An 8,900-nucleotide genomic window follows, 5' to 3' on the forward strand; every position below is an offset into this window, starting at 1 on the left:
GAGTCGGAGTAGTGCAGAGAAGGAGAGTAAGATAATGTCATAGTAAGGGAGCGGGGAGACAAAGAGAGCAGAAAAGAGAGGGAGCACAAAGGGCACGAGAGGTGGCAAGGAGGTATCGAATGTACCCTTGTACTGAGGTGGTAATAGGAGATTTGCAGACAATACTGAATATCGAGGAGTTGTAAAGAATATCTAACAGTGCAAAGTGATGTCATAAGGAGAAGATACAATGACACATTGAAACAATACGAAAATACTTAAAGAATGAAGATGTAACTGAAGAAACAAGAGTAAACAGACGTACAAGAAGATACGAGATATAGAAAGAAGATAAGTAACCAAATGAGTAGTGAATGTATATAGGCAGAAACGTAAGGTAGATGAGCAATATAGAAAATCTGCAGTAAAAAACATAACACGGGTGAAGCGACCATGTTGAAAAGATGGACGCTGGATCCCAAATATAGAAAAAAAGGGGATGGCGAGGCGCGCACTCCAGTTCCCAGTCAAATTAGACCTGATACAAAAAGTAACTGGGTTAGATCCCAAAAACTAATTAATAAGTATTAACAGGGTTGGATCCCAAAACATTGAAAAAGTATTAACAGGGTTGGATCCCATCTGCTGTGCAGTTGCTCTGTATTTGTTCTCCTCCTAGCGCTTTCCTGTCACAAACAATCATCAGGGAGGCTGTGCTGGTATTCAGGTGATTCCAATTAGCAGCTCTTATCGTCTCTAGGGATTCTGGTAGCTGTAGTTTTCACATGTTGCCAAATCAGGTGACCAGGAACTGACACCCCTCCTAGTGCACAGGTCTAACCCAAATTTGGGGGAGGGGAGAAAACCATCAGTGTGGTTCTCTAAAGCGGGGCACAGTAACCCCGGTGCTGCTGCCTCTGGAGCCCGGGACTCCAACATAGTAAGAAAAAAAGGGGTTGGCGAAGCGCGCACTCCAGTTCCCAGTCAAATTAGACCTGATACAAAAAAGTAACTGTGTTAGATCCCAAAAACAATTTAATAAGTATTTATAAGTATTGGATCTCAAATATAGTAAGTCGAAGAGCTTGAATGAGAGAGAAAAGAGCTGCAGAGATGACAGAGGCTGGAAATATAAATTTGTGCATGAACAAAGAATAGTTGCAGGCCAGAGATCAAGGATGCCACAGCAAGAAGCTGCTGCAGGGTACAAGGGGAGTCGACGAGGATGAGCCATGTACATAGGACATATTTCTCTTGGATTAAATAAATGAGCGCACATTTACGAATGCCAAGAATTGACGATTATAGATGCAGAAAAGCCTATGTGAGACAAAGCAACCAAGTCTCCAGCAGCCGAAGAGGGTAATGACACTGGAACTAATTGAATCAAATAGCACTAAATAGAGGGTGAAATGGACAAAATCGTGGTCTCGTCACATGTGGTTCAAGACTAGAAAACAGGGCTTATTCATAAGCCCTGGCCTGAATATAACGATGTACCTTAACTCCCTTTAAAGTTCCAGAGAAGAGAACATCCAGCAAGGTCAAGTACAAAGGAGAAGCCTTTCTGAAGGCTTGGCTGATGAGGGATGGTAGACCATTCAGGAATTCCCCATTGGGCCCAATGGGGAATTTTCAGCACGACTACCTTCTGCGGTATTACCGTGGTAATTGTGACAGAAATTGGCAAATTTGCAGTAGATTTACCCCCAGCACAAAGCTAGGGGTAAATTCTGCCAAACACGTGATTTGGCAGACCCTTAAATGCGTCAGTAATAGCTTTACCACTGAATTCAAGGGTTACCGCCAAACTTGTGATGACCCTGTATAAGTAGACATGTTCCCCTAACCAGTCCCTAAACCTGATAGGTTTAATTATTTGCCACGTAGGATGACGTCATAGCTGAAGCACATTGAGGTATAAAGCCTTTGTGTACCTGTAATGTAATTGTGAGTGTGTGGAGTGCAATTCATTGTCCCTACTTTATTGAATAGATAATACATTAGTAATTTGTCATATTCTTTGAGTCTGTTCGGTCATTTGGATCCAATACTGTTTATTATGGTAATCCCATTCTGCCGATAGACACACCCAAAAAGTGCTGCTGCACATTTGGTATCAGAGGATGTACTGATCCAGATACTCAGATTCTCAACGTCTTCCACCATTAGCCAAAAACCGCAGTTTCCTGCAGAGAGCGGTGCTATAAACACATGTGATCTGAGGCAGTTGGCCGGTGCCCTTTTGAAGAAATTGATGTCCGGTCCCTGCAAGAACCCTGTGGACTGAAGGCGAACTGGTCAATTCGGAAAGAGTCCATACCGAACGGGTGTAAGTAGAAGTGGATGTAAGTAGAAGCATCGAAAGTGACAAATAAAAGGGCAGGGGCCGTATTATATATATATATATTTTGGGAACGTAACAGGATTTATTAGGGGAAAAGGAGAAGTCTCTATACCATTCCTCAAGGAGGAAGAAGGCACCGCACCAGACTCCGGAACTCAGTTTTATTTAATGGATTCCTGCAACTAGAGCCAAGGAAGGGTGTGTGATACACTCCAAAATGGGGTAAAATAGAGATGAGACACTTCTATCAAGAAAATAGGAAAAGACGATCATAGAAAAAGTGTGCACACATGTTTTGGGGGTTTTTGAAAAATATCAGTGTAATAAATATATTGACGTGCTTTGTATTGATGGTGATAAAATAGGTTGAAAGCTTAAAAATGATAAGAACGATAGCAATACAATTTGACAAATGATGAGAGCATAGAAAAGCAAGCGATTGACGCCAATCAAATCTAAAGCGGGTTAGATTTTAAAGAAAAACAGAAAGCCAATCAAACCTAGGAGGGATAATAGTTGGAAAACATAAGGTAAAAAAGATTCTTAAAATTATCAAATTAATAACAGGATGATACAAATTGACAAAGACTATAAATGAAGAGATAAAAATGGATATTGTTGTATAGATTTGGAAATTGTTTTGGAGAAATTGGTTTGTTGGAGATGGGCGGTGATTAATGGTGCAGGCCAAAGGGATTGTTGAAGTGTGATTAATTAATGAACTAATAAACAAAATGATTCCCGTAAGTATTGACAGTTCAAAGCGACTTGTCATTATCGGGCACACTCCCCTTTTACATCTATGCAGAACATTACCAAGATACACACCTAGAATCAGGAAGTACCACGCTGAGTGTGTGAAGGGCACAACTAATAAATCACTTATGCTGTGGCCTCAAGAAATGTTTATTATGAAAGGCAGTGCTGCGACACATGACAACATACTTACATGCTACATACACAGGGAAGAAGCTACAGAAAAGGGTAGCTGTTTTAGAACTTTGGAAGATGTAACAGAGTGAGCGAGAAGATCCACCAGACGAGGAGTCAATGCTTAATCAGCATAAAGAGGAGGACGTAACGCCTCAGCTCCTCTTTCTCCTCCTAGAAATGATAGCGTGATAGAAGATAAACAGGGGATTTATCCTCTAAAGGAATTAAAAGCAGCAGCGGGGCATGTTAATCCAACATACGCACCTCCTGCTTATAATAGCGAATACACTATGGGAGAAAGTAAGAATAAGGAACCAAAATATATGTCCACACGTGATAAACACAAAGAGCATGATGAGAGAAAGGACAGACAGATAGAAATAGAAGAGGAAGGCAGAAGACAAAAAAGAGAGAAGGACAAAGTAAGTGGAATGGCAATAGTGCAAAACGAGTGGATGGGAGGACAGATACTGCTTAAATTAGATGGAAAGGGCATTGACGATGTTAAGGAGAGAAGAAAGAGAGGAACGAGACAAGAAGGAAAAGGAACAATATATGGCATACAAGGAAGAGAAAGGAAGAAAGGAGAAGGTATGAAGAACAGAAGAAAGAGAAAGAGAATAGAAGAGAAGAAGTAGAGGCCCAAAGATTTAAAGAATGTAGGTTGCAAATAAGGTGAGAGGAAGAAGAGAACAGGGAGACTAGGAGAAGGAAAGAAGAAATGAAAAAGAGTAGGGGACAAAGAGATGACTAAATAGATCATATTGTTAATAGAAGTATGTTACCAATTGAAGCACGAGGTTTATGGGAGGAAGAGAGAGGATCACAACAGCCCTGCAGGGAGCTTCAAGGGATACCGAGAATACAGACATGGGCTGACGAGCATGAGGCGCATAGGGAAAAGGATTGGGAATCTGTATAGACAGATGAGAGAGAAAGGTGGCTATGGGGAGCATCGCAGGATCTCTGCCGAAGGAAACAGGAAATAGAGCAGATAATACATTGATGAATGATCATAGAACATTGTCCCTAAGAAGACTAGATATTGATGATGAGGAAAGAGATGACAGTCATACCAGCCCGGGTATAATGATGTCAGACAAAGAAAGGGGGAAGAATGAGAAAGCGCAAAGTGACGGTGCATGCAGATTATTATTATTTTTTTATATATAGCTGACTTTGTCAACTTTACCATAAATAAATGACAACTTATTACAAATCATACAAATAGTTCCAATTATTACAATTTATAAAAACACACTACATAAAAGAAAGAAAAAGAGGTTCAAAATCTAATACATTTCCATTAGTATTAAAAGAAATGAAATGAAAGGGCACAATAAAAAATACCAATTCCAATCAAGATAGACAAAACAGAATACAACATATATACTAAAAATCGAACTAACATATATATAAGCCCTTCCTTCTCATACTAAAAATTGTACAATCATGTCACAAAAGTCACCTAACTAAATTTCCACTATTTATCAAAATATCGACATTCAATATTGTTTTCATGATTGTTTCACCATCAACTACTACCAAAAATTTAAGAATTGTTATTATTAACTACATTGTTTCCAGCTTTAATGCATGTAGAAAATCAATTGCACTATTTCTGTATAAAGATAGTTATCCACTAAATATTAGTTGCCAAAGCAACTCCACCGATAGTTCTCTATACTCTCCAAAAATTGGGTTTAGATACTTGATTCGTAATGAAAATAGTGCTTCACATTTCACTAATAAATGGTAAAATATTTCCTCAGAACCTGTGATGTTACAAAAACGACATTTAATTTCTTGACAATTTATCTGTTTTCTTTTTACCTGAACTTCTTTTGTTAGCTACAGATTGAACCTAAGTCAGATAAAACAACACCTGTGGAGCAGAGAGGGAGATTTTTTCAAATACAATTCAGGCTCACTATATTTTTTATGGCAGAATGGTTGATTGGAAAAATTGCGATATTGTAAGCACTTAGCTATTGTCCGAGTCCAATCCATTTGAGACAATTTGGTTTTAGCCCTTGTCGGGTTCTGTATCAACACATCTAATGAAATGCCTGCATTAGATAGTGCTTGTTTAATTGTCTCTCACAATTTCCGCAGAAACAGGTCATTACTTTGACACATACGCTCTGACAACTTTCCAATTATCATCATTGAACCAGTTCCCATAATGCATTTGCGATAGAGTGCTACTAGATTCCACAGATATCTTTCGTAAAGGTATATTAAACCCAGTTCATGTCTAATCCATGAACCTGGAACACAATTTGGTAGCTTCAAAAGCCACATCCAAAATTTGTCTTCGAGTCTGTTCCCCCACAGCTCAGAAACAATGTTCTTTGTTTCTGCCCCATATATAAGTATTGGGATTGTTTTCTGCATGAAAAACTTAAGAACGGGAACAAGCTAGAATGTTCCATATTTACCCTGAATCAAGACAACCTGGGAGATGGACACGGTACGTTTTACCTCCAGACACACCATGTACACTTCTTCATCCTTACAGTTTGCAATGGTCACACCCAGGTAATTGCAGTTAAAAACACATTCTTATTCTACCTCTTGTACTGACAATTTACATTTCTTCATAAGTTGTTTTTTTATTTTGATTGCAAAACATAATTTTAGTCTTCTCAGTGTTGATAGAAGATTTATCTTAACATAATTATCCAATGCAGTTAGCAATTTTTGTAGTCTCTGAGGGGTCTTTGACATAAGGACTAAGTCGTCCGCATAGAGCATAGCTACAATGGGCTTAGAGGCCAATCTTGGAGCCTCAGATATAACTCCCTCAAATGCTCCCTGCACATCTGAAAGAAAAGAAAATAAGGCTGAGGTAAGGATACACCCTTGCCTCACTCCCCTTCGCTGCCCAATAAAGGGGGTCAGGGTGTCCTCGAGGTGCAGTCTCACCTGCATTTTAGTATTAGTATGTAACGCTCAGATCAAATTAACTAGATAAGATGGACAACCTGCATGCACCAATTTTTCAAAAAGCAACTATCTTGATACAGAGTCAAAAGCAGCCCTTAGATCTACATAAGCAAGATAGACTGGTTCATTCATTTGGGCATGGTGTGTTATAACCGCTTTGATCGTTAATAGATTTATCGTCGTTCCCATTCGGGGAACAAACTCCATCTGAAAAGGATCACACTGTAATTTCTCTGTTGCCCATAGATTAAAATCTCTTAATATGAATCTTGAGAAGATCAAGAAAGGCTATCGGCCTGTAATTAGCAGGGCAGGACTGATCACCCTTCTTGAAGATGGGAACAACCACTGAGCATCCCCAAGATTCAGGAATAACATTGCTTTTCACAATCTGATGGAAGACAACATTTAGGAATTTAGCCCATATATGAGGATGTAATTTAAACATGTAGTTACTCAGCCCATCAGGGCCTGGTGCTCTAGAACTACTAGATTTCATTATGTAAAAATTAGAGTATGTTTCAAGTGTACTCCCAATTCCAACACTTATACAATTGCAAAATAGAAGTGTATTGTTCAACAATCCACATTGTGTGTAACAAAATACTTTCACAGCTATTTTTGATCAGTTCTAGAGATCTCTCGTTCCACCGAAAGCGTGTTCCAGCATTATTAATATTTACTACTGTCTGATATCTCCCAAAGTTAAATACTACAGGTTCTTCATTATAAGACCATTGGGCAATAAGAAGTTCGTGATCACTATTTGACTGATTTATGACTTCAAAAATCGATGTTTGACTAAAGGTATATCTAGCCATAAAGATGTAATCGATTACTGATTCACTTTTACCGCACCGCCATGTACTCCAGGGAGAATTGTCAGACTTAAATGCGCCATTTAAGCATGAGAAATTGCTGTGTGCTCATGAAGTGTAACCACCTCTGGCAAGCCACTTCTTTTTTTACATTAATGCTTGAGAAACATTTTAAATTTAGATCACCAACCAATATTGTATTAGTGATCTCTGGCATTAATGAAACCATGTCTAAGAGGTGTCCAAGATCTTTCAGGAACTTGTCATCTGATATTGCTAAGGGGTTCATGTACATATTGATAAGAGCCAGCATACCACCTTGATATTTAATTCTTACTAACTGAAGCCACCCAGGCAAAAATCTCAAAGCCCCTTTTGTTTGTCACTGCTACCAATAGGCCAGAAGAAGGATGACCTGTATTGTTAGACTTAGCTCGAACAAGTGTTAACTCAAGACCAAACTACACAGGCTGCTCAATAAGCCAGGTTTCTTGTAATGCAATGATGTTAAAAGTAGAAAGATATTCAGCACTCGATTGAATAAGTGAACATGTCCACATGTGTGTTCAACTTGCAATTGTTACACTTCCCAGATTTTGAGGTGGAGATAGCTATGAAGCCACACTGTTAATATTTGCAAACAAATTACACCCCCTGCTATTAGAATTCTGTTGGTACTTTTTTTGGCATCTTTAATCGAAGTACATGTTTCATTATTTTAGATTGGTGTTGCAACATGTCAGCTTTGGCTTCTGAAGTATCTTGAGCAAGAATAAAGCTTAAGGTAAATAATTCAATTTTTGCTTGCCATATCAGAGTTCTTACAACATTACAGGGTATCCATATTCTTACTGTGGACAGTATTTCATCATTTAAGAATTCAACCTGTATTATATCAGTTGTACATACATCTCGCAGGCTCATTATTTCTCTAAATATAGCTAGCACAGATGTTCGATTCAGATCATAGCTCGGAAATGTAGCTCAACGACATTTCATTATAAAGCAATGATCGTATTGTCTGAGGTGTGATTTCGAAGCTTTGGAGTAAGAACCTTGTGCCAATGTTGAGGTAGATTGATTTCCTTCCACCGCCTTATTCATTGTATTATGAATCAAAGGGTTGGAAGGAATTATCTTCTCATTTAGATTGGTTAAGCCCGCGGTTGTTTTATTACTGCTGTTGTTATTTAACAGGCTTAATTCTTTTTGCAGGAGAAACTCTTCAAGTGACGACTGAATCATCATTCTAATTTGTGGCAATATGTCATTGGGGGTATTCGCACTCTTCGAGCAAGGTGCAGCTGTAATATGCGGCGGTGATGCTGCTATCTCCCTCCAGGATTTAGAAGCAGGAGGTACCATGCTCAAGCTTTGGGGCTCAGAGGTACTCAGCAAATTAGCTTTCTTTATTACCGATTATATTGGCTCCATATGTGAGTACAATGTATTAGATCTCATTCCTTCTTCGACCCCTGCGGCTGCTATGACAGAGATCAATTCATTTAAGGGAGCATAATCTTTAGATGTATTTTATTTTGCATCCAACGTTTTACATTGAGTCTTGGCTATGAATTTGTACTTGCTGAGTATCTCATAATGTTTGCTAGAGTACTGGACTTTCGACGGTGCTAGTCGTCTAACAAATTGTCTGACACTAGTGCCAGATGGTAACTTTGATTTTTTTCGATTCTTAGTTTTCAATAACGCATTAGCTGATTTGTTCGTTTTTATAATGGATTTGGCTTGAAACATATTAAATAGTGTAGGCGGTTCCACTAATGATCCAAGGATTACATTCTTTATGCAATCATCTGTCAGTGCGCCGGGAAGAATATTCTCCTCAGCTGGCTTACCCATCACACTAGATATAT

The 8,900-nt window shown here is 38.8% G+C and overlaps 1 long non-coding RNA gene across 1 annotated transcript in view; it reads left to right on the top strand.

The window, feature by feature from the left end:
- LOC138452567 (uncharacterized) overlaps positions 1-7,811 on the top strand; it is a 790,762-nt gene extending 782,951 nt beyond the window's left edge. Inside the window, exon 3 of the long non-coding RNA XR_011260224.1 lies at positions 7,749-7,811. This is a non-coding gene — a long non-coding RNA (uncharacterized lncRNA). The remainder of the gene's footprint in view (positions 1-7,748) is intronic.
- The last annotated feature ends 1,089 nt before the right edge of the window (positions 7,812-8,900 follow it).

Source organism: Ambystoma mexicanum, chromosome 4p, assembly GCF_040938575.1.
Source record: "Ambystoma mexicanum isolate Mex_15411 chromosome 4p, UKY_AmexF1_1, whole genome shotgun sequence".
In the NCBI taxonomy this organism is placed as follows: Eukaryota; Metazoa; Chordata; class Amphibia; order Caudata; family Ambystomatidae; genus Ambystoma; species Ambystoma mexicanum.